The sequence below is a fragment of the Mesoplodon bidens genome (genome assembly GCF_964165515.1).
Source record: "Mesoplodon bidens genome assembly, chromosome: 5".
Lineage (NCBI taxonomy): Eukaryota > Metazoa > Chordata > Mammalia > Artiodactyla > Ziphiidae > Mesoplodon > Mesoplodon bidens.
Window position 1 is genome coordinate 24,649,363 of NC_138161.1, and position 25,603 is coordinate 24,674,965.

Consider the following 25,603-nt stretch of genomic DNA (forward strand, 5'->3'; position numbering starts at 1 on the left):
CCTGAGCTGCATTCTTGCTATGTCAACTTTTGTACAACAGTATGCTACATCAAACTGTATCTAGTGTAGAGATATGGATAGCATAATGCTTGTAACTTCAGTACAACACACAATGCTATTATTTTTTATTATTGACCAACTAGTTTGAGGATAAAAATTCTTCAAAATTCTATCTTTAATATTTTTAAGTTGAATTACAATGAAAACATTGAAATAAACCTACAACATACGGTAAAATAATAAATAGTTGTTGCATATCATTTCCCAAATAATAATAACTATATTGAAATTGAAGTTAAATAGGTAAGACAGTCAGTAGAAAACAAGTTCCAAACTTTCTGCAGCAGTGATCCATTCGTAACTTATTCATTCTTTGGAATACTTTGTCATAAATTATTTTTAAAACAATGACTGAGATGCCCTTAAAACAAAAATATGATGTTAAAATTTATTGTATTTACTTTTATAATGTCTCAAGTAAAAAAGTGTGATACTGTGTTTAAGGTTGAACCTATTTAAAATGATTTAATGAAACCACATATTTGAGACTGAAATATGACATAAAAATATCTCAGTAGCTTATTTTGGAGTACTTCTTTAAAAGGCTCAATTGATCGTCCAGTTATACCAGTATAAAACCTGTCATTCTCTAATCTAAGGGTAATACTCTTTCTTTTAATTGAACACATAGGACTTTACAAAGAGTTGCAAATAAAAAATAGGGCTTATTGCAGTCAATAGGAAATCAGTTCACATAGAAAACACTTAAATTATAGCTTGAGCTTTTAACATGCAGCAGTATAAATGAATAAATACTTTTAATTTTGTTCTGTGACATGTCAGCTTCACATTTTTCTTCTCATATGATACAAATCTTCACTTGTATGATGCAAAACTCGATCATTCTTATTTGAGCACATATCTGCATAGATCAAATATTTAGCTTTGATTTAAAATAAGATTTGCCAAATCAGTCTTTCTTCAAAAAGTACAGTTGTTTGTTCATTTTAAAGTTTAAAGACCTTCCAAATATTCTAATTCCTACACAAGGAAAAGAAAAGGTTAGAATATGCAAGAAACTAGTTCAGAGATGCTCAAATGAGTTTTAAGAATTTGAGAATAGCTTGAGATGATGTAGTCATGATGTTGGGTCAATGAATTCTAGTCTGAGGTCAGCATTTTGCAGCTATATACCAAAGCAGACGTTGTATCACCTCCCCAAGCATCACCAATACATTGGGTTGGCCAGAAATTTTGTTCGTGTTTTTCAAAGCTCTTATGTACTTTTGGCCAACACAATATTTTTACTGATAGGTTTTAGAGAAGGGAGATAGTGCTTTATATTAACCACTTAAGATTTGCCTGAATAAGTGAACAGATAATAATAAAGACTTTGTCTCAGAACTATTTATTTTACCTTCAAAAGCTAAGGAGTACTATAAGATTACACAGTATGGGACAGAGGATAATGTAGCCATGATTCTGGCAACAGCACTGACCAGAGGAAAATCCTAAGAGACTTACAGCTTTGTCAAGGATTCCTTGCCAACTAGGTGAGCTGTCTAGTCATCTTATACCCGGTATGAAAATCTGGGTGTCAAAGGCCCTGGACAACTTAATGTTAATCTGTTGTTTCAGAAATGAGTGGTCATCTTCATTCACCACCTGTGCATGTCAACAAATGGAAGATGGAATTGAGGATCTTGAGTCTGATCTTAGGTTAGATGTCCTTGTGAAAGAGATATTAAACTGCTCTTTGTTAAGCTGCTCTTATTCAACAGATGAGAAAACAATGTGTGACTGTCAAGACGGAATTCTTAAAATGAAATAAAAAACATTTAATAGGTAAAGGAATTTAACATATGAATCATCATAAGTATACAATTATTTAGATTAGTAATAGAAATTTCATATACATATATATATACATATACATATAATGGGATATTGTCACAATAATCAGTTATGTGAAAAAATTAATTTTTCATTGCCAAACTACTTTTGTGTATAAATACATCTATATAATCTATCAGTTTCATTTAAAGGGAATATTATTTGACATTGAACGTTTGAGAATAATTTATAAACTACCACATATTTTCATCTGTCAAAATCAATCCAGTTTTACACTTTAGCATTGAGCTGGATTAAAATTTCAGCTGGTAAAATTAATATTAGTGTGGTTAAAATCTCATTCCCTATTGAAATGATCAACTATAGTTGTTGGAAGTAGAAATAAAATGTAGTGATTAAATTATATGCTACATAAACAAGCTAAATAATAAGCTAAAATATAATTTATTATCTCAAAAGTAGTATTCTGAATCTTAAAAATGTTCCTATTGCCTATAGGAATAACATTAAGGATTAATGCCATAACTAAAATAAAATAGAAATATCTAATTTACTATACATTTATAGAGTATTCAATCATAATGTGATGGATCCAACTCCTGTGCAAATTCTTCATGTAAAGTTGAAAATGCAATAGCCTTGATAAATTATCCTCTAGGTAGCCATACATTTATTGATTTTGTTAAAGGTGTATTGAAATATTGTATTTCTGGGTCGTATAGACAAATGGATATACAAATAACACACTTAAGACTCATTTGTCCAAAACTTAGAAATACTGTCAGAATCATTATATTATAGAATGTAAGGAAAAAATGAATTCCATAATACAGAGATCTGTTATTACAAAACAATTTCGAAAAAATATCTCAAACTGCAGTCATTCCAAAAAAATAAAATGAGAACATTTTTCATAGTTGCCTACACTTTAAATATCTACTATCTTCTACTATTTTAAACATATTGAGACTGTTGGCTTTTTTCAAAGAACATGAAAACATGCCTTTGGAAGTTAAGAGTCCAATCTAATGGAAAGCAGATTAAATAAAAAGTAAACACTTTTGATTTCTAGACCTTAAGTCCAGTTCCTGATAGCCATATTTACTGGAAAAGCTCCTCAAATGTAATTTCGAGCATGTAAACTAGGACTGACCTGATTGTAACCACATGTCTTAACTTACGAATTAAAAAAAAATATTCCATAAATGGAATATCATACATGGATGATATTCTCATCATACATGAATACTTGTTAAGTGCCCCATTCCTATCAGATAAATGAAAGAAAGAAGAGTGATGCAAATAGATAACTTGGTAAATAAGGGACCCAAGTAGGTTTTTTAAAGCTAAATATGAGGGTGCTTTAAAAATAGAAATAGAAAGTTACATACTATGCCAGGTAGGAAATTCCAAAACAGGAAAAATTCCAACCTAAAATAATCCAAGGAGACAGGGTAGAATGTATTTTTAAAAGTTCATACAGCTTAAATGAGATGATGGAGGACCCCAGAGAAGAGGAAGCCTCAAGAAAGAGAAAGTAAGTGATTCAAATGGAAAATCATTGTAATGATTCTACAAACATATTACAAATATCATATTTAATAGCCAAATGGAGACGATTATGATCCAAACAAGTTTATTTAAAGGAACTTGAGAGGTGGTCCATTTGTAGATATTTCAAGGTCTACAATATGAAAACGGTTATTTTCTAATCTTCATATAAAATAAACTTCCAGTTTAAAAAAAAAAACACACAAATTCGGTAACTGATGTCTTTAAAAATATATCATTTAAATTATACATAATTTAAAATACATATAATAAATAAGCTTCAAACATAAGGGTTTGTTTTTGTTTTTCTCTTGTTGCGGTACGCAGACCTCTCACTGTTGCGGCCTCTCCCAGTGCGGAGCACAGGCTCCGGACGCACAGGCTCAGCGACCATGGCTCACGGGCCCAGCCGCTCCGCGGCATGTGGGATCTTCCCAGACCGGGGCACGAACCCGTGTCCCCTGCATCGGCAGGTGGACTCTCAACCACTGTGCCACCAGGGAAGCCCCAAACATAAGGGTTTTTAATCAAAATCTTATTTATTCCATTTCAACAATACCTAAGATATCACTGAGCTTTCCTAACAGAGTATATTAAAAACAAGTTTTTCATATTAAAATTAAACCAGCCATATCTTAATAATAAAATAGTAAGTTTAAGGTTACATAAATAAAAGCCTTTTAGAACCAGATACAATCCATTTTTTTCCTACAGTCAAAAACTTCTAAGTTAAAATATAAAGAATAAATTTAACTTTGAAATATGAAAAAATACAAAATGGAATATGAGATAGTTCTTTCTGTATAAGGATAAACTGAGAGTTGACACCATTTGGCTAGTTTTTCCAGTTTTCCAAAATGCCTTGAATTCTTACTTTAGTATAATATGTAAAATATATTGAAAACACTTTTCTGAAGTCAAATTTTAAATATAACTTCACAGAAAATACCTAATTAAATTCCTAGTTAAGAATACTAAAACAAGAGGAAATTAATTGCAGTTATTTATTTAAAATAAAATTAAACTTCTCTTTCAATATTCATGGGTTGTAAAAAAAACTGTACTTGATAAATTAAATTGTGTTTTCATTTTTGCTTTTCTTCATGCATTGATGATTCTGAAAAGGCACAAGAGGCTGTGTATTTATAAACAGATTATGACCTCCCTAGACAAGTGAATTAAGGAAGGAGAGAGACCTACAACGTATTAAAATTCATTACAAAACATATTTGCTGAGGCTAGAACATGAAACTCTAGAATTTTAATACCTGGTGTACTTTAAATATCTTCTTGACACTAAACAGCTTATCCAGCATTCCCACTGTATTTAGCAGGCAAGCATTCATACTATGTTTGCAATGTGAATCCCCCGCCCCAACTTCATGTTCGTGATGTTAACCAGTGTTAATATTCAAAAAATAAATTGAAAATAAAATATCATATCTGACTGCCTGTGTGTCACATTTTTGCTGTATAATCCCTTAACATATAAAAGGGTGAGAAGGTATATGTCACTGTTAGAAACATCTTAGAATCAGTTAATAAAGACCATGTACATGCCAGCCAATTGGACAAAAGGGTTATTGATGCTTCTGGTTATTTCTTTATCTAATTTTATCCTGTCTATATGATTTTTATCCTTAGGCAAGATGATGATAATAATAATAATAACAGTAGCAGCTCTTCACTGACAAAGAAAACAAGGTACACTCCTGTGATCATGCTGTTAACACTCAACATTCTGTTTTGAGGGAATACTCCATTCTAGTTTTCAGGGGCTTAGAATGTTGGCCTGATGTATCACCTTGTAGGTCGAATATCTTCTTGCAGTAATTTCTAAACTGGAAGCTATTCTATTCTCCATCATCAAATGTTAGGGTCCTTTCCCACTGCCTTTTAGCATAACTGCTCCCAGTTTCATACCAAGGCTTGAATACCAATCTCAATTTCTATCCATTATCTGGGTATCAGAGTATTTATTTTCCTATACATGTGAATTGCAACAGCAGACAAACAATAAGCCCAATGGAAATGTTCTGTTTTAGGGAGAATACTCCAATATGCTCTTCTGTTGCCAAACATAATAGAGAGCCATGGTTCTTTCCTACATGTGAAGATGCAGAGACATAATTTATTGCCTTCAAAAATGTGGACTAGGCAATCTATATGTTATTTTTCCAAGCAAAGAGTTCCTGGCATTTCAGTAAAATTTTGTTTAATCTCACAGTTTGAGGGCCATGCTGAAAATTATCTTAATTTTTGTTAAATGAAGAAAAACTCTCAATCTTTTGGATTCGCATAAATTGAATCACTCTATTTTGCAATGAATTCTATAGTGCCTAGGTCACAATAGATGAAAATAAGCCACTCATAAAGAGAAAAAAAATAACTAACTCCATACAAGAAACCTGATTTTACAAAGGATACGCAGAGTTCTAGCCAATACATTATTTGATCAACACAGGTATGTTACCTCATTTGGGGATATATGGTTTTAGGGTCAAAAATAAATGTATCCTACCTCTAAGAGATTTCTGATCTTGTTTGTTGAACACTATTTTCACTGAATTAAGTAAGAATATTTTTCTACTTTTGCTTAAATATTATTTGTCATCTTGGAGCAAAGAAATCTTATTCTAAACTTAGAATGCATAGAGATTACAGCTTGCCCAGCCTAGTTCTGGTTTATGCTGGTTATCCTAGCATAATCATTAATAGTAATAATTCCCATTTTACTCTCAAAAGTGTACTAGTGTGCCTTACTTCACTTAGTATGATAATCTCTATGTCCATCCATGTTGCTGCAAAAGACATTATTTCATATGAAGTGAAGTCAGAAAGAGAAAGGCAAATACCACATGATATCATTTATACGTAGAATCTAAAATATGACGCAAATGAACTTATCTATGAAACAGAAACAGACTCAGATATAGAGAACAGACTTGTGGTTGCCAAGGGGAACAGATGAATTGAGAGTTTGGGATTAACAGATGCAAACTATTTTACATAGAATGGATAAACAACAAGGTCCTACTGTATAGCATAGGGAACTACATTCAATATCCTGTGATAAACCATAATGGAAAAGAATAGTCAAAAGTATATATATAGATATATATGTATAACTGAATCACTTTGCTGTACAGTAGAAATTAACACAACATTGTAAATCAACTATACTTCAGTTAAAAAAAAAGTGTACTAGTTTGGGTGCTAGGTTACCTGTTCACTAAATAGCTCTAGGAGCTTCACCAAAATACCCAAGTTTCACACATCACCCTCGATGAGACCAACTGCTTAAACAGCACAATTATGAGGCAGTGTAGTTCTCTGTACAAGGCCCCATTAAAAAGCTCTCTTCTCTATATCCAGATAAAGCAGTCATACCTGTGGGGAAACCACTTGTTCTCTTCGAAGGACCACATATTCGTTTCTACCAATTTCTGCAGTTATATTTTTTTTTCCTGAACTCCGTGGTGATTCTCCATCCCCAAGTGGAGATGGTTCTATAAATCAATTACTTCTGGGCTGTCAGTCATGCCCCTCCTTGGGAAATTTAGGACCTTCAGGAATGTTCATATCCACCAATATACTGCATTCCCAGCTTACTGGTGAATCTTGTGGTAAATAAAATACAACTTTACTACTCATCTCTTACTACTCATCTCTACTCATCTCTTACTCATATTTAATGCAGATGTTTTAATCTATTACAGAAGAATCAACTTATCATAACACTCAAGGATATAAGAAGAAGAATGTTGCTCTCCCACATTTCAAACTTTCCTTTTTATAGCCTCTCACTCTGCAACTCCTAAAAAATACTGTTTTGAGCCTCTGGTGGTGTATTAGTTTGCTCTGGCTGCTACAGCAAATTACCATAGACTAGAGAAATAAATGAACATTATTTTGCATAGTTCTGGAGGCTGGGAAGTTCAAATTCAATGTGCACGCAGATCTGGTATCTGGTGAAGGCTCTCTTTCCAGCTTGCAGATGGTGGCCTTCCCCTTGTATATTCACATGGTGGAGAACAGAAAGAGAAGCAAATCCCTCCTGTTTCTTCTCATAAGGACACCCCCATCATGAGGGTTCCAACATGCAAATTTGGGCAGACAAAAATATGCAGGAATTAGGGAATTAGGGTTTCAACATGCAAATTTGGGCAGACAAAAATATGCAGGCCATTACAGGTAGTATTTACAGTACTGGTGAATTTTATAACTATTATCACTCAACTTTTAGCAAAACTCCTCTGTACTATTATAAAAAACACTATTCTATCTTTTTTGGTAGATTGGAAATTCAGGGAAAATTGATAGCCTCTTAGCCAAACTCAGATGCATCAGTATACTAAAAAACACTTTTTATTTTTCTCAGCCTTACCAAAGTGATTATCTTTCCTAATTTTCCACAGCCCCATGGAGGACTGAGAATAATTATCATAATGGAGTCACTAAATAATCATTCTATGTTATTAACAGTGTTATACGTAATATCATGTGTGAAGAAATCTGTTATGAGGGCTTATTTTTAATTTTCTTTTTCAATTTTAAATTAATTTTTATTGGAATATAGTTGCTTTACAATGTTGTGGTAGTTTCTATTGTACAGCAAAATGAATCAGTTATACATATACATATATCCCCTCCCTTTTGGACTTCCTTTCCTTTCAGGTCACCACAGTACATTAAGTGGAGTTCCCTGTGCTATACAGTATGTTCTCATTAGTTATCTGTTTTATACATAGTATCAATAGTGAACTTGTGCCAATTTTAATCTCCCAATTCCTCCCACCACCCCCCTTTCCCCCTTGGTATCCATACATTTGATCTCTTTGCCTATGTCACTATTTCTGCTTTGCAAATAGAATCACCTATAACATTTTTATAGATTCCACATATATGCATTAATATATGATATTTATTTTTATCTTTCTGACTTCACTCTGTATGACAGTCTCTAAGTCCATCCACATCTCTACAAATGACCCAATTTTGTTCCTTTTTATGGCTGAGTAATATTCCACTGTATAAATGTACCATATCTTCTTTATCCATTCCTCTGTTGATGGGCATTTAAGTTGCTTCCATGTCTTGGCTACTGTAAACAGTGTTGCAATGAACACTGTGGTACATGTATCTTTTTGAATTATGGTTTTCTCTGGGTATATGCCAAGTAGTGGGACTGCTGTGTCATGGTAGTTCTATTTTTAGTTTTTTAAGGAATTTCCATACTGTTTTCCATAGTGGCTGTATCAATTTACATTCCCACCAAAAGTGCATAAGGGTTCCCTTTTCTCCACACCATCTCCAGCATTTACTGTTTGTAGATTTTTTGATGATGGCCATTCTGACTGGTGTGGGGTGATACCTTATTGTAGTTTTGATTTGCATTCCTCTAATAATTAGTGATGTTGAGCAGCTTTTCATGTGTTTGTTGGCCATCTTTATGTCTTCTTTGGAGAAATGTCTATTTAGCTCTTCTGCCCATTTTTTGATGGGTTTGTTTTGTTTTGTTTTTGATATTGAGCTGCATGAGCTGTTTGTATATTTTGGAGATTAATCTTTTGTCAGTTGCTTCGTTTGCAAATATTTTCTCCCATTCTGATGGTTGCTTTTTCAACTTTTTATGTTTCCCTTGTTGTGCAGCCCTGACTTCAGACTACACTACAAAGCTACAGTAATCAAGAGAGTATAGTACTGGAACAAAAACAGAAATACAGATCAGTAGAACAGGATAGAAAGCTCAGAGATTAACCCAAACACCTATGATCACCTAATCTATGTCAAAGGAGGCAAGAATACAAAATGGAGAAAAGACAGCCTCTTCAATAAGTGGTGCTGGGAAAACTGGACAGCTACATGTAAAAGAATGAAATTAGAACACTCCCTAACACCATACACAAAAATAAACTCAAAATGAATTAAAGACCTGAATGTAAGGCTGGACACTATAAAACTCTTAGAGGAAAACACAGGCAGAACACTCTTTGACATAAATCGCAGCAAGATCTTTTTTGACCTTCCTCCTAGAGTAATGAAAATAAAAACAAAAATAAAATGAAACCTAAGGGCTTATTTTTTAAACACAAAATTCCTTTGATAAAGAGGTAAAAGTTATATAAATTAAACAAATAGAATTGTTTATACAAAACTGAATCAAAACATAAGAACATTTGTGAAATTGGCTGTGAAAATATGTAGAAAGATATTATGGTAGTTATGAAAGAGTTAAAATTAAAAAGTCTTGCAAAGAATGTATAGGGTTTTCATATGATTAGGGTATGCTACTGAGAGCATTCTGGACTCACATGGTGATAAATTTTAACAAGCATGAAATTCTCAAAGGGCCAATTCATTATTTTGTGTTTGGAATATGCACAGATTAATTATTTTATTCTATTCCTTTATTGATGTTCTTGATAAAGCAAAAGTCTTTATTTCATGGATAAATCAAAAAGTTAATGCCAAGGAAATTGATTTTAGACTACAGAACTCCCTTCTATAATCCATACACACTTTAAGGAAAATATAAATGGATAAATTATGGAACCCACCTATGACATGAAATGAAAAATTCAGAATAAGTTGCATACTGTTGTAAAGAACAGTTGTTCAATATCTCAAAAATGATTCAAAAACAAATTCAAAACACATTCACATCTTGCTGCAGTTTGCAACTACCTTGATTTGAAAAACTTCAGTCACATAAATTCTAATATGTTTAATTTATTATAAAATAAGAAAACAGAAAGGAAAGGTGTGCAAATGAAAATTCAAAGTATTAAGGACAAAAATACTGAAATTTCATATAAAACAAATAATCTAAAACAACCTTAGCAAATATCTGGGTTTGAGAAAATTTCACTTGAAATACAACAAATTAATTTTACAGTGGTTGTGTATCTATTGACCTGGGAAGGTAAGACATATGACACGCAGAAATTTGCTTAGCAGAGAGACCTATTACAGCTTCAACTGCAGGCAAGCAACTGTATCTGTTAAGACTTTGTGACACCTTCTGCAGTGAAGGCCGAAAAACAGGAAACATGTCTAAACACAAATTACTTTTGTTTCATTTTCCTTAGCCTGACAATTTCTGTTAACTCTTATGAAATTTTGAGGAAAACAAAAACCCAAGAAGAATGACTATAATATTTCCTATCACTTAATTCCAAAAAGATAATAATCATGCCTTAAAAGGAACACATGTGACACTTACAATACTTTTTTCACACCATATGCTCTAACCACATTCTAATCATAATATAAGACACTGTAAAATTCTACTAACTCTTATTCCAGCATGCTAGAATAAATAAGATGACAATTAAACTGCTTCATACTTTTAAACAAATGCATATGCCTAACACAGTAATGAATAAATGCTACTTGAAATGTATATCATTAACTTAAAATGTCTTTCTATTTAATTGTAAAGGCAAACATATGGACACAGTAGAGATTACCCATAATTCAAGTCAACATACTCTTATTAAGTAGCCATTGTGTAACATCTCTTTGCTTAATGCTTTCAATAAACAGTGATCTTTAATTCTCAGTTTTATAAAAGAGAGAAACATATAGTTTCAAACATAGATATAGAGGCTCAGAGAAGGTTAAATGCCACTGTAATGTCAGATAACAGATTTCCAAATCCAATCCAAGACTTCTGACTCCAGGTACAGCACACGTCCCATGGGAATTCCCCTCACTCTGTAGGCACCAGCACCATGGCTTTCAGGCACCTGACACAATTAGGACTATGTTACCTGCTGTGTTCACTGATATTCTTATGTAGATCAAGATTTTTTACTCTATTAATGTATGGAATCCATTTAAAATATTTGGGGAATTATTTATTTGGTTTCATAGCTGTATTTAATGTCTGGATAACATGAAAAACAGTTATCTTTTATTTAAACCCTTTTTTGTCCATCACTGAATGTTAAAGCACTTAGCAAAGAGAACTAAGTGTTCATTTCCTCACTATCCATAATATTAAAACATTTTTAAGCACCCCTAGCTTTTCTGTATAACAGATTTTAACTATCCAGTATTTTATGATTACTTCCATATTTATATCTCAAATTGACAGCTTCTTAGTAAAAAGCAAACACATATCTAGCTCTAAGTATATCTCATTTTATTCTGCTCTATAATATGCATGTTCTTATTATTTCATTTATCTTGTAATACTGAAATACTCTTGAGGATCTCTCTCTCTCTATTCAGTTAGCCTGAGATCCTCAAGGACAAGGTCTGTGCCTTTTTTATATCTGTATTCTCAGTATTTCACACTGAAATAACAGTATGTGCAAATGGATTAATGAACTATTGAGGTTTATCTTATTTACAGCCAGAGTGTAAGAATTTAATCTGGCTGATATACAGAAGTTAAATTAAGTCTGAACACTACTGGCTGTTGAACGCAATTGGGACATTCTAATAAATTTTTTATCCTTGCCAGTCACCTCTTACCCAAGTGAGTGACATTTTACTCTCCCATAAATAAAGTTGGGAGTTAAGATAGTCCAAGACCTTCTCTTCTTTGTCCTGATATTTTCATGGCTCCTGCTGTTGTTCAAAAACTAACTACATAAGGGACTTCTCTGGTGGTGCAGTGGATAAGACTCTGAACTCCCAATGCAGGGGGCCTGGGTTCGATTCCTGGTCAGGGAACTAGATCCCACATACATGCTGCAGCTAAGAGTTTGCATGCCATAACTAAGGAGCCAGTGAGCTGCAACTAAGGAGCCCACCTGCTGCAACTAAGACCTGGCACAACCAAAATAAATAAATAAAAATTAAAAAAAAAAACTACATGAGATCAGAATCAGGTACATGATAGAATCTTACCTTTTACATTTGGGACTATTACAAATTTTTATTTTATGTATATTTTATATTTAGTTAGATATTTATTATATGTGTATTTCAGTTAGAAACTTGGGATGGGTTTTTGAATAAATGGACTAGCTTACCCAAAATATTCCCTTTGATACAGCATGACCAACTTGCTTACAAATGTTTGAGTTAAATTAGATTACTGTTCTGATTAGTAGAAAATTTTCTTCAGGTATATCAGTGGGAACTTTATACATAAGAGTAGGATTAAACTTTCAGTAGTCATCAGATATAATGATCTGGGTTACTTCTTATAGTTAATAAATTAATTAAAATGTGCAAACATTTATAGCAGAATCAAACAACATATTTTATTTTTCTAAATATGGACTTATGTAAAACATTCAAGTGTCATGAAAGAACTGTTGATTAAATATCTTCAATCTAAATTAAAGAACAAATTAATTTTAACTGTTAGAATTATTTAATTAGATGTTAAACTATTTTATGAAGTTAAAATTTGATATTGAGATATTTTGTAGATAGTTTAGGGAAATGTTTTTCATGAGTAGCTTTGTCTATTATAAAGGAAATAAGTCTACCTATAGGTGGATGTATAAATTGGATAAAATTGTATGACTCTTATCTACAATATCCTGCTATAAAAATGATTTACTGTTGAATGACTTAGCAGATCTTAGAAACTGAATTACAATAGCATTGAAATAAATAACCAAAAAATAATCACAAAATGGAAGCAAAAACCATAAACAGATACCAAACGAGCACTGGTAACACTGCCATTGAATGTAAAATTTTCCTCTTTGGAAAAAAAAAAAAGTTGCCTTGTTTTAGTTAAAGTGCTTAGAGAATGGGTCATGTGGTTGCTCTGTTAGGAAAGAATACAAATAGATCAACATTTTATCTTGAAGACAAAATCTCTTGAAAGATCTGAGTAGGAGCCCTATATGGAGAGAAACAGAATTCAGTGGCTTGGGACTTCCTTGGTGGCACAGTGGTTAAGAATACACCTGCCAATGCAGGGGACTCGGGTTCGAGCCCTGGTCCAGGAAGATCCCACATGCCACGGAGTAATTAAGTCTGTGCGCCACAACTGCTGAGCCCGTGTTCTAGAGCCCACGAGCCACAACTACTGAAACCCGCACGACTAGAGCCCGGGCTCCACAACAAAGAGGAGCCACCACAATGAGAAGCCTACACACCACAACAAAGAGTAGCCCTCACTCTCTACAACTAGAGAAAGCCCACATGCAGCAATTAATACCCAACACAGCAAAGATAAATAAATAAAATAAATTTATAAAAATAAATAAATAAAAACTTTTTAAAAATTTGGTGCCTTATTTGCATGAAGAATATGTCTCTAATCTTCTAAAGAGATTTTGAGAAAATATACTGACCATTAATAACTTGTAGAGCTAAGCATATATATAACTACTTCCCTCAAAATTAATAATGTTTAAAACTAAAATATCTCAATATAAGCCTTTCAATATTATTTAAAGTCTTTTTTCTCATAGTCTAGAATATATAATCTTAATCAAATAAATTATTTTCTTCCTTGATAGTCCTTACAATATTATATTTATGGATACCTAATTTCTGTCCTATGATCTAACAGGATAAGTAAGAATTCCAAAAAAAATGCATCTCTCCTTGCCTTCTGGTAACTTTAAATTATTCAGATAATCTCCACTATATTGAAAACTTAAGTGTCTTAGGAGTTTTACTTTAAGGTCAAGAATTGTTCCTAAGTAAACACATATATAAAATTATTGCTAAGTAATAGATCATACTGTGATTCTGAAAGGCAAAACTTTCATTGAACCATGATGGTACACATTACAAACTTCCATATGGAAATAATTTCAAGGACAATAAAACAGACCAGATTTCATGCATTACCATCATTTGACCATATTAATGCTCAAAATGCTCATCTATCTCATATTCATTCTTAAAGAGAAAGGTCAAAATAAAAGATCATATTCTAGATGAACCTAAGATCTACAGTTTGTGTTATGCAACATATGAATAGCAATAAGAAGTAAACAAAACTTGGGACATTCAGCATGTATAAAATATATTTTCACAGTGAAGAATTTCAAATGTTCTGCAATGAAGACTAGCTTATCTTTCATAAACTTTCATAATTTTCAACATCATTGATATACTTTAAGAAAACATATTTGGTTGAAAAATTTAATGGAAATTCTAAGTCTGATCTGATGGAAATTTCAGGAAATTATTTTGACCAGGCTAATAAGTTATTAATGTCCTCAAGTGATATATGATGCAAGAGAGAGGCTCAGATAACTTAACAAAGGAAGTTGGACTGCAAAACCTTCTCTGTGTCGTAACAAGCTACTCTCTCTTCTATGACAAAATTATTCAGCATCTGGCCAGACTAGTTTATTTTTACATATGTTTTTTTAAGAACTTTAAAGCTGAGGAATGATTTTTTATTCGAGGTCCACATGAAGGTCTGTGGTAACCTGGCTGCTAAAAATGTAAGTGGTGATAGAAATTTTAGAGCAGAATTTCTCCATATAACATTTCTTCAGTTTTTTAAACTTTTTTTTCTATACTTTCCTTCATCAAGTTAACCAAATATTGGGTTGGCCAAAAGGTTTGTTTGTTTTTTTCCATAAGATGGCTCTAGTAGCACTTAGATGTCTTTAACTTCATTCAAAACTATGTTGTTAGATTGTATGTGACAGCTGTCATATTAGTGTGCAATTAAAAAAAGACATCAAAATTGGTGAACTTTTGTGTTGACATTTTAATATTGAAGATGGAAGAATAAAAGCAACATTTTCGGCCTATCATACTTTGTTATTTCAAGAAAGGTAAAAACGCAACTGAAATACAAAAAAAGATTTGTACAGTGTAATTTGGAATTTAATTCATACATTATAAGAAAAGTATAGAAAATGTATTACTCTGTGTCTTAATTCTCTCCTAAATATATTACATGTTTTCTTTCCTTTGCCTTTTTTCCAATCAGTATCTGAACCTTGAATATCTTGTTACTCTTATTTTTGTTTCCATTTTTACAAAGATAATTTGGAATTCTTTTTCTACTAAGCATACTTTAACATATCCATGAAAATTTTCTTTTCTATATTCCTGTAATGTTTATCTGAACTTTTGTACTTCTTAATGACTGCTTAGTTCAAATTTCAATATTTCACCTACTAGATTAAAACTTAAGTGAAGGCACCATATTTTACAGGTCTTTGTAATTTGTTCATCTAAGAAAAGTCAGTAATATGATATTAGTAGGTAGAAAATGCTTAAATTGATAATTTATTAATAGTAACATATTGTTGTAACATACAAATTGTCCTATGGATATCTTCATAAGTGAGAAGCATGGTGTGAACATTTAGTGCTACTGAGCAAAGATTTTTCCTCTCCTAAACATTTTGCAGCTTAGTTCTACTTTGGTCAAAACAAAATATATTTTGGTATGCTGATGGAAATTAATGTACCATGACCTGAAGAAAAACCAATTATGATAAAAATTTCACAATAGAAATAATACAAAGGACAACAGGTTATCTGAAATACAAATAAAGCCCATTTTCATTAGTGAAGCTGTATGTTTAAGAAAATTATTCAGTACTTATTCGGAAATGGCAATGAAACTATTTTTATTTACAATGATAACTTTCCCAATTATTTGCATGATTATCTATGATTCCATTTTTCTGAAGACTGTTGAGATAGGAACATATGTTGAGTCATTAATATTTGTCTTTCTGTAAGTCATTTCACCTCTTTTTTAAAAGTTTGTGATTTTTTTTCTTAGACTACGTCTAGAAAGACACACAAGTTCATACACACACCACAGTGTTTCTCAAACTCCAAAGTGCATATGAACAGCTTGTACATATGAGCCACCCTGTTAACAAACAAGGTCTGATGCATTCAGTCTGTGATGGATCCACTCAATTCTGGATTTCTAACCGTGTCTCCTATGATGCTGATGCTACTGGTCTAATCTAGAGACTACATGCTGAGCAGCAAGACTCAAAAGACATTATCAGAGCAGAATAGCTTCTGGTCCACAGGGAGACAAAACGTGCAATTTAAAAATGGTTATAATTTTAAGTGACTCTCTATTTGTTCTAGAGAAATTAGAGACTCAGGGCCCAATTGATTGTAAAAGAGGTTGAAAGATGTCCCCCTAGAAGATTTTCACATTTTACTCATGGAAACTCTGTCACCTTATATGTCACAAAGGGAGTCTTTGGAACTGTGATTAAGTTAAGGATTTTGACATGGAAAGGTTGTCCTGGATTATCCTGGTGGGCCCTAAATTGTAAGTATCTTTAAAAGAAAGAGGCCAAGGGAGACTTTACATGCACATAGAAGTACTCTATGTAAGGATGGAGCAGGAAGAAATTTAAAGATCGTACCTTGATGATTAGAGTGATGCAGCCACAAGCCAAGGAATTCCAGGAGACATCAGGAGTTGGAAGGAGGCAAGGAAGGAGTCTTCTGTAAAGCCTCCAAAAGAACCAGGCCTTGCTGACATGTTGATTTCCTCCCGGTGATACTGAATTCAGACTTTGTGCTGCAGAACTGTGAGAAAAAGTTGTATTGTTTTAAGCCAACAGGTTTGTGGTTATTTATTATAGCAGTCACAGAAAACTAATATAGGAGGATTTTGTCAGAAACTTCGAATTAATATTTCAGTGTCCACAAACATATAACCCTCACAGTTTAGGAAAAATGTTCCCTCAAGAGCCCAATGCTTAAATGAGTAATTTCTTACAGTAGTCATATCTCTAGTTTAAGTTCCTTGGGAGTATGAATATTTTAACATTTTTGCATTAGAAGCTACAGACTTTGAAAATCATGAAACAAAAAATGACAAACTCTTAGAACATTGGATGTAGAGATATAATGCTAAAAAATTAAACCTAAGAAAAGTGAAAGCATTAGAAAATATTCTCCAAATAAACGAAGGAGTTAAGTCAGTAGCTGTATGGAACTTATGCTCTTTAAATGTCACTTATACTTTTCAGGGATTAAGTTTTCCAAAAATGAAATTCAAGTAATAAAAACAACATTGTCAATTCTAGCCCATCTGCATACGTTTAGCTGCAATATGATTCTAATCAAATCACAAATGGAAATTAAATTAAGTCAATTTTGATTTACACCTGAGGTGTCTCAATCAGAACATTTCATCAAACTAATCAAACTAATTCCCACATAATGTTATGAAGGCAATTGGTGCAAAGCAACAGAAAAACAAATTTTCAATAAGCATTTTTGCAGATATTTTCTATTACTATGTATTTAAAATCAATAGAAACAGAATATACATATATATGCATATGTGTATGTATATGTATGCATGTCTGCCTAAATGTATTGCACCAACAATCCATAATTCTGTGCTATCTTGAGAAAAAAAACAGTAACTCTCATTTTAATACAGTTTTAACAATTAATGCTTCCTTTTAAAAAAATCAGAGGACAACTTAAATAAGACACTCAAAGCCTGAGATTTTTTTTTTCTTTTCTTCTCATTTGATTTTTCTATCAAGAAAGATTAATACAACCTGGAACACAGTCTTGCAAGTTTTCTCTATTTCTTATTTTGTATATAGGTAAAGGAAGTAGTTCCTTTCACCTCTTAAACAAATGAAGAATTGATATATACCATAAATTTTCTTTTTAGTTTAAATTTGAAAATCAAATGCTTAAGTGCATACTGTTTAGTCAAAAGATACTATGAGGTTTATTCAGAGACAGTTTCTTTTACATGCACATGAATCACCAGATCTAACAAATTTTAACTCTTAAGTTTCTCTTATGCTACTTGCTTTTATCTGTTTAATGTACCTATCGTGTTATCTCTTAAGTCTTAACTTTTTAATGCTATCTAGTGCCTAAATCTTACAGAAGAAGAAAATTTAGATGACTTATAATATCATCTCCCATCAAAGATACTGTCTTTTTCTATCCTTCCAATGTCCTTATACTAAAAACTTTATCTGAAACAATATTCAGTGTTTTTAACTTCTATTATATGAATATTAATAACTAAGTCATTTATATTTCCTAACTTATATAATGTTCTCATTTACTCAGAATCAATAATTTATATGTTGCATGAGATTTTTTCCTTGCATATAAACACTAACTAATTTGAAAACTGTAAAACTGGAACACTTCTCTCCTTCAAGAAAAAAACACACGAAATAATTTACCAGTTCTGTTTTCCTTAGTGACAACTCTCTTTTATCTCTTTATTTTAAATTAGTGTCATTCTTTGCCCACAGACCCTACAAATTTCTTTCTATTTGTTTTCTTCCCTTTCTGGTAAAGATTATTTTATTTATAGCTTTCTTAAAAATAGTTCTTGAGATCTAAAAGTCTAAAATTGCTGTGCCCTTGAAAAAAGACCTTTATTTACCATTATGATTGACTAATGTTGTCAGGTATAAAATTCTTAGTGGAGAATAATTTTACTTTAGAATTCCAAAATTTGTGGTAGTTGGTACTAATTATTTTAAAAGGTTCACATATTTACTTCTGTTATCCTTTATTCTCATTTTTGGTCAAATTCATATTTTAGTAAATATATGGCTATAGTAGCATGAATGGACTGAGGAATTTTCTGGTTCTGCATTCTCATCATAGCAGCCAACCAATACAATTTCAGTGTTAGCTAAAACATACAATTGGGATCAGGATAATAATACACCATCAATAAAGATGACAAATTATCGCCAAAAATTTTAGTGGCATAAGATAGAAATATGATAGAGAAGACAACATTGTGCACTAACAAATATATTTTATTCTACTCAAGTAAACAAATGTATTCTATTGCTCTTAGAACAAATTCTGTCATCCTTCAAATAGACACCAAGATTAGTATAATCTGGCCCCTATTTTTCTCTCTAACCACATCTCCTGACTCTCAGTGTGCTATGTTTACCATTCTGTTGACTTACGAACTTTTCTTAGTTTGACTCTTTAACAATTCCTTTTGTACCTTTAAATTTTAATTATGTTTTATCTCCCTTATATATTCTCTCTTATGGAGGTCTACATGGTTAGTTGTATCTTCTTGTTATAAGAGACTTGATTTTCATTTCTAAGCACTTTTACCTATTTGTTACTTAAATTAATTGAAAAGTATTCATTTCAACTGTCTTATCTAAAAGGGACTCTATTTTGTTCAATACTGTATGTCCATGGTCCTATATACATGGCCCTGATACACTGCTGAAGCCAAAAACTGACCTTCCACTTCTCTGACTTTCATGCACACACAACCCCCCTCCCCCACAACACACACACACATTTCTTTTACCACCTGTCCATTGAACTGAAGTGTGATTATTGAGCTCCTATCAGTATGCATAGATTTTTTTTAAAAATATAGATAGCATAGTGTATAAAATGTTACTGTGGCTTTAAAATATACCTCTTGTCTCTCAGTAAAAGCACAGCAGAATTTAATGCCATTTGCTAACTTATTTTAATCTGTTTAAATACTATGATTCACTAGTAAATTCCTTTTGAATCCAGACCAGCCAAGGAAGTGTCCCAAGGCTCTTAAAGTATTTTTTTTTGCAAGATTTGTTGTTCTTTCTAGAATTAATCATAAGAGCAGCCAGGTGAACAGTAATGATACAGAAAGCATATAAAATTCAAGATTGTTGAACAAAAATCGAGTCATGATTTTTTTGACCATAAAGATGACGATGCACATAAATCTGTCCTTTACACATTCATGATGTATCTATGATGAATTATGTTTTTAAAACAAATTTTGCTCTGTTATTCAAAAAAAATGCACTTGATTCACTTAGGCTAGATGACATAATTGTCTAAGCTGAAATTTATCAAGCCAGATAAGACTGAAAGACAAATCTATTAGAGTTATTTTGTTGCTGAAACAAAGTTATTGTATGATTCAAATTGAAGACAGGAACACAATAACATCTCTAAAACATCAACAGTCTTGCATCATTTGAAATTTATCATATGAAGGGAAGTAAATGAAAGGAACAAGTGAACACAGAACTATATTAAAACAAACTATCTTGTTCTCCTTACCAATATGCCAGTCAATTTATAGAAGATACTTATTTTCTAGCTACAGTTTTGTGAATTCAATGAAATACTGTTTCCTGTTAAACAAGACAAACTTATTTGGAGATAAGTAAATCAAACAGAAGAAATGTAGAGATTATAATTTTCTTGAGAGTGGCTATTTATTTAGTCAATTCATATCTCATATGCAAGTTTCATTTTTTTCCTAAAACAATAAACCCTATCTGATAAACTACCTTTCATACTTTAAAAATTGGTTATATATTTTGGATAGAGGATTGACCTAATTTGATTTCAGAAATTTCAACTTAATGTAAAGCACTTCAATGTATTAGTGTTTATTTAGTGAAATAAATCTGTAGACTTGGAAAATTTCCGTAAAATTTAACACTTCAAAATTCTCTTTGTTAAAATAGTGAGTGTCTGGTGGATATACTGAAAAGTTTTAACGTAGACTTAGTAGATATTTTAAGAAGTCATGAGAATATTTATTTTAGCGGGAAAGGATTGATTTCTTTGAACTTCTTTTGTCAGGGTATACAATATGTGGTTACAGTCAACACAAAAATCTCATTGGCTTATACATGGGTATTGTCATTTTTATTCATATAAAATCCATTATAGAGACCAAGATTCCATCCACCTTTGGCTCTATCCTTCCTTATGACCTTGAGGTCTTAACCACTGAGATGAATAAATGAGAAACAAGAAATAGGATTACATATGGAAATTTTTTTGTATGTGAGTGGCCTGGATATGTCATTACTATATTCATCCAGTCAACTGAAACTCAGCAATATGGTTACACTGAATACAAGGAAATGTGGTAAGTGTGGCCCAAGTATGTATATGTCCAGTCACATGAATGAAGGAGTATGGTGAGCAAACTTCAAATTTCTGGCAAAAATCCAGTTATCTCTTTATTAAAAAGTTTTTATCCTTCTATTAATACAAACTTGGTTTCAGAAATAGTATAGCATCCAAAAGAGTAGACTGCTATCTCATTTACCTGTGTAATGTATTCATTTCCACAAATACATATATATTTTAAGTAATGCAATTATTAAACATACCATAACTTTATACAAGTAGGATATAATATCTATATATATATATATTTTTTTGTGGTATGCGGGCCTCTCACTGTTGTTGCCTCTCCCATTGCAGAGCACAGGCTCCGGACACGCAGCCTCAGTGGCCATGGCTCACGGGCCCAGCCGCTCCGCGGCATATGGGATCCTCCCGGACCGGGGCACGAACCCGTGTCCCCTGCATTGGCAGGCGGACTTTCAACCACTGTGCCACCAGGGAAGCCCCAGAATATAAATTTTATTTTTCTTATTTCCCTTGAGAGATCTCTATATTGTTAATAACAAAATTTCTAATTTCTTTCTCCTTATTAGTAAGAGACTGAAAGTAACTGGGAGAAATTATACCAGCTTTTAAGAAAATGCAAGATAACTATAGTTACTTTACAAGTTAGATTAAATTTAACATTAATAGCATATTCTAATCAAGGCTAAACTCTACTTAAAATTACTAAGTTATTTTTCCATTGGTCAGAATATTTGATCAAAAGAATGACGGAATGATTCTCTTAACATGGTTTATATTCACACTAAGGTAATGCAAATTTAAATAACATGTTATTGTCTGTATCACTATAGAAAAAAATGCAATATGTAGGTAAGAATAATGTAGATTTTACTTTTTGAAAGCAATACATATTTTAATAAATATGACTGTGGGGGAAATATTGGCACTCATACCAAATTTGTATGTTTGTAAAAGCCAAGTAGATGTTTTGGTACCAATACTAACAAACGATCATTTGTCTAGTAACTATTAAGTACATGGCTATCGCTGTGAATTTTTGACCTTGATCAAAGCACTGAATTTCTCTGCACCTAAGCCTGTTCCTCATCTACAAATATGTAAACACTTAGTACCAATGTAATAGGGTTATTGTAAGGACTGAATTATTTAATTGAGATTAACTACATAGAAAGGTGTCTGACACTTAGTAAGCACTCAACAAATTCTAATTGTTTATATTTGCATGTGTATTTAAAAAAAATACGATCCTAGAAGTTATGTATTCCTTCCACTATGATACAGATAAGGAAAATAAGCCTCAAACAGTCCTTTAATAAGTCACTTATCACTTCTTTAGCAAATCATTACCAAAGACTTCATCAAATTGAATAATAATGACAAAAAATAAGATAAAGCTAATTATATATAATAGATAATGTATAAAAATATGATGACAGAAAACCTAACAAAATGTTTAGGCTCTTTTGTTAGTAAGATATTTCAAGTTATCTTAAAAGTGGCAACCATATATTATCTCTAGATAATATTAAATGTATTATACCTACAGAAATTGAACTTATTTCCCCCCAAAGTGCAAAAACTATGTGAGAAGCATTTTTGGTGAATTTAACAATAAGAAGTGATGAACTTACTGCTAATATTATTTTCTCTCGTCCTTATAATGCTTTATGATAATGCCCTGTATGTGCTTTTACATGCAGATTTATGTTTTTTAAATAGTAGTTTATATATCTCTAGCCCTTTTTAAGAAGCTAATGAAGCTATGAAAGATGTGCTCCAGAAAAATAGAATGTAAATCAAATATAAAAACAAGGAATTCTTGTGACACTGTATCTATGCAGGAGATATGTCACTGGAAATCCCAAAATGATTATATAAAGAACCCACAATTGGATTTCCATATTACAGACCCAGAGAGCATACAATCCAAATAGCAGTCCAAGGGTGGTGGATTCCAGGTAGAGGTTATTAAAAGAAAAACAAATAGAACTGGCATGTTTGAACATTTAATTATTTTGTTGAAAGGCAAGTGGCAGAATTGTTTACTTGTATAAAATTAACAATAACCACATAGAAAATCATGTAAGACAAAATAATGAGACAATAGTTAAAGAAAAAGAGATGCAAAAAAAAGTTATTGTAGTGATATTATATTTCTCAGACTCATTACTGAGTAGTGTTTATGTAGACATACTGTAGAGATTATCTATTTAACCAAATACTTTGATTTAAGTATGAGGGATGATACGGATGAAAATGTTGGTGGGAAGATTTCATCTACCTTGCAACTCTCATGAGATTATGTATAAAATACATAAATCACGAAATAGCCTTTTAATCAGGGAATCTAGAATATAGAGATAAGTTCTATGGAAAGTTAGCATTCGAATCAAGGATGGCTGCTTTGAAAATGTATGAATATGGAGAAGAGATAGAGAAAGTGAGTAAAAGTTTTCATTGTAAGACTCATAGACACATGTTTTTAAAACAATTAGGATATATTACATCAATGAAATTTTTTTAAAGTTTAAAATTTACTGTTGAATAAGATATTTTTCTGATGCATTAACATATATGTCTTAAAAAAGCAGCTCTATTTTCAAACATGGACCACTGCATTACAAATCAGTTACCTTCTATAATGTGTATCCCCTTCCCCCAAATTATACACAAAACATTTGCCCAAGTATCCTGTTTCAAAGTAATCCCTTGTCATTTATCTTGCATAACTTTTCTTAACTATCAGCTATACTTTTTATATACATTGATTGAGATAAAAGCATCATAAATCCAGCAGAATATTGGTCAAATTTACATTTTATCTTATAAAGATTTGAGAATGTTCAAAGATAAGCATACATGTCTTGGCTATTTATTCAGCTTGCAGGAAGTTCTAAGGAAACATGTGTATTTTCAAGTAGTTTGGAATTACTGTTTCATGTCTAAGAATTTGAGAGAAAAACCTGTATTCATCAGAAAATTGTGTATGTCTAATCTCTTAGAATTGGACGATTATTGAATTTCAGTTGTTATTTTTTCTTCATATATGTCCTAGCATTTTAGAGTTTCTATTCCATTATGTCCAAATCCTATGAATATATTGTATATAAATTTTCTTCTTTAAAATATGCTAGATTTTAATCCCTACTATTAAATGCCTTAATCAGTATTATTTAAGACATCAGTATATCTTTCTAAGCAGTAAACAAAATAAATTGATAAGTTTGCCAATGGAAATGACCCTCGACTAGGCAATACTGGTTTCATTAGAATTGCAAAAAGAGGGACCCATAAACATCATTTTATACCATCTATGTTCCATCTCCTCTATAGAAACTTAACCCTTCAAAAAGGCAATTGGTTAGTAAACGTTTTCCAAACCATGCCGCCTATCTGCATGGCCATATGAAAGGCTATCTTAAGAAATTCAAATTTATTTATGTTAAAATACAAAACTCTATTGAAGTCAGATACATAAAAAGTCAATTTTTGAAGCAAAATGATGTAAAAAGCATGAAGTTTAGGTCTTAAGATTTTAGAGATGAGATTATTATGATACTATATAAATGGCTAATTAATATTATCCTCACACTTTTTGGTTGATTCACCTGAAGTGAATGTAACATAAAATAAAGCATATAATTCACAGACACCATTAATAGATTTCTAGCCCATATAGATTTTAAACCATTTCTCTTATTTTCCCCCTTCTGGTATGCAGTGTCTTATTAATGCATGCATAATTCAATAACATTTCAGGCTGTTGAACTTTAGAACACAGCAGAGATGTGCAATTATATTTGGGTAATTCACTTTGAGAAATTGCTGGCATGTACTATAATTCTATCATTTAAACCTTCTTCTTTAATTTTATCTGTTGATAATTTCAATTATTTTATATTGCCAATAAGTCACTGATGACTATACCAGCGAGATTTTGTTATAGATATTAGTCAGAGAAGTAAATTAGCTTAAATTATATACTGTGCAAAGCCAGCATTTTTTTGTAACACTGAGAATTGGCAATTAATATTAACTTTATACCTGGATTATTTGGGTGTACTATTCTTAGAAGACAATTTGTATCAGGTGCTTCTTCTTATTTTAGTACACACAAAGTTGTACATTCCTGAAAAACATTTGCAAGCACTCTCTCATGGGTGCACGCTCAGTTGCTCACTGGTTTTGTTTTATTTGGCAGGTGAAATAAATTTCTTATAAATATACTGCTGTGGCCAAATGTTTGCAACATTTTCTGTAATATCTGACTAGTATTTATGAAGCTATAATATCATATCAAGCCCTTTCCATGATTCTGCATTGTTCTATTTTGCCTAGAGACTGCCCAATTCCAAACTGTTCATCACTGAAACCATTTCTTTGCAATCTGCCCAACATGGCA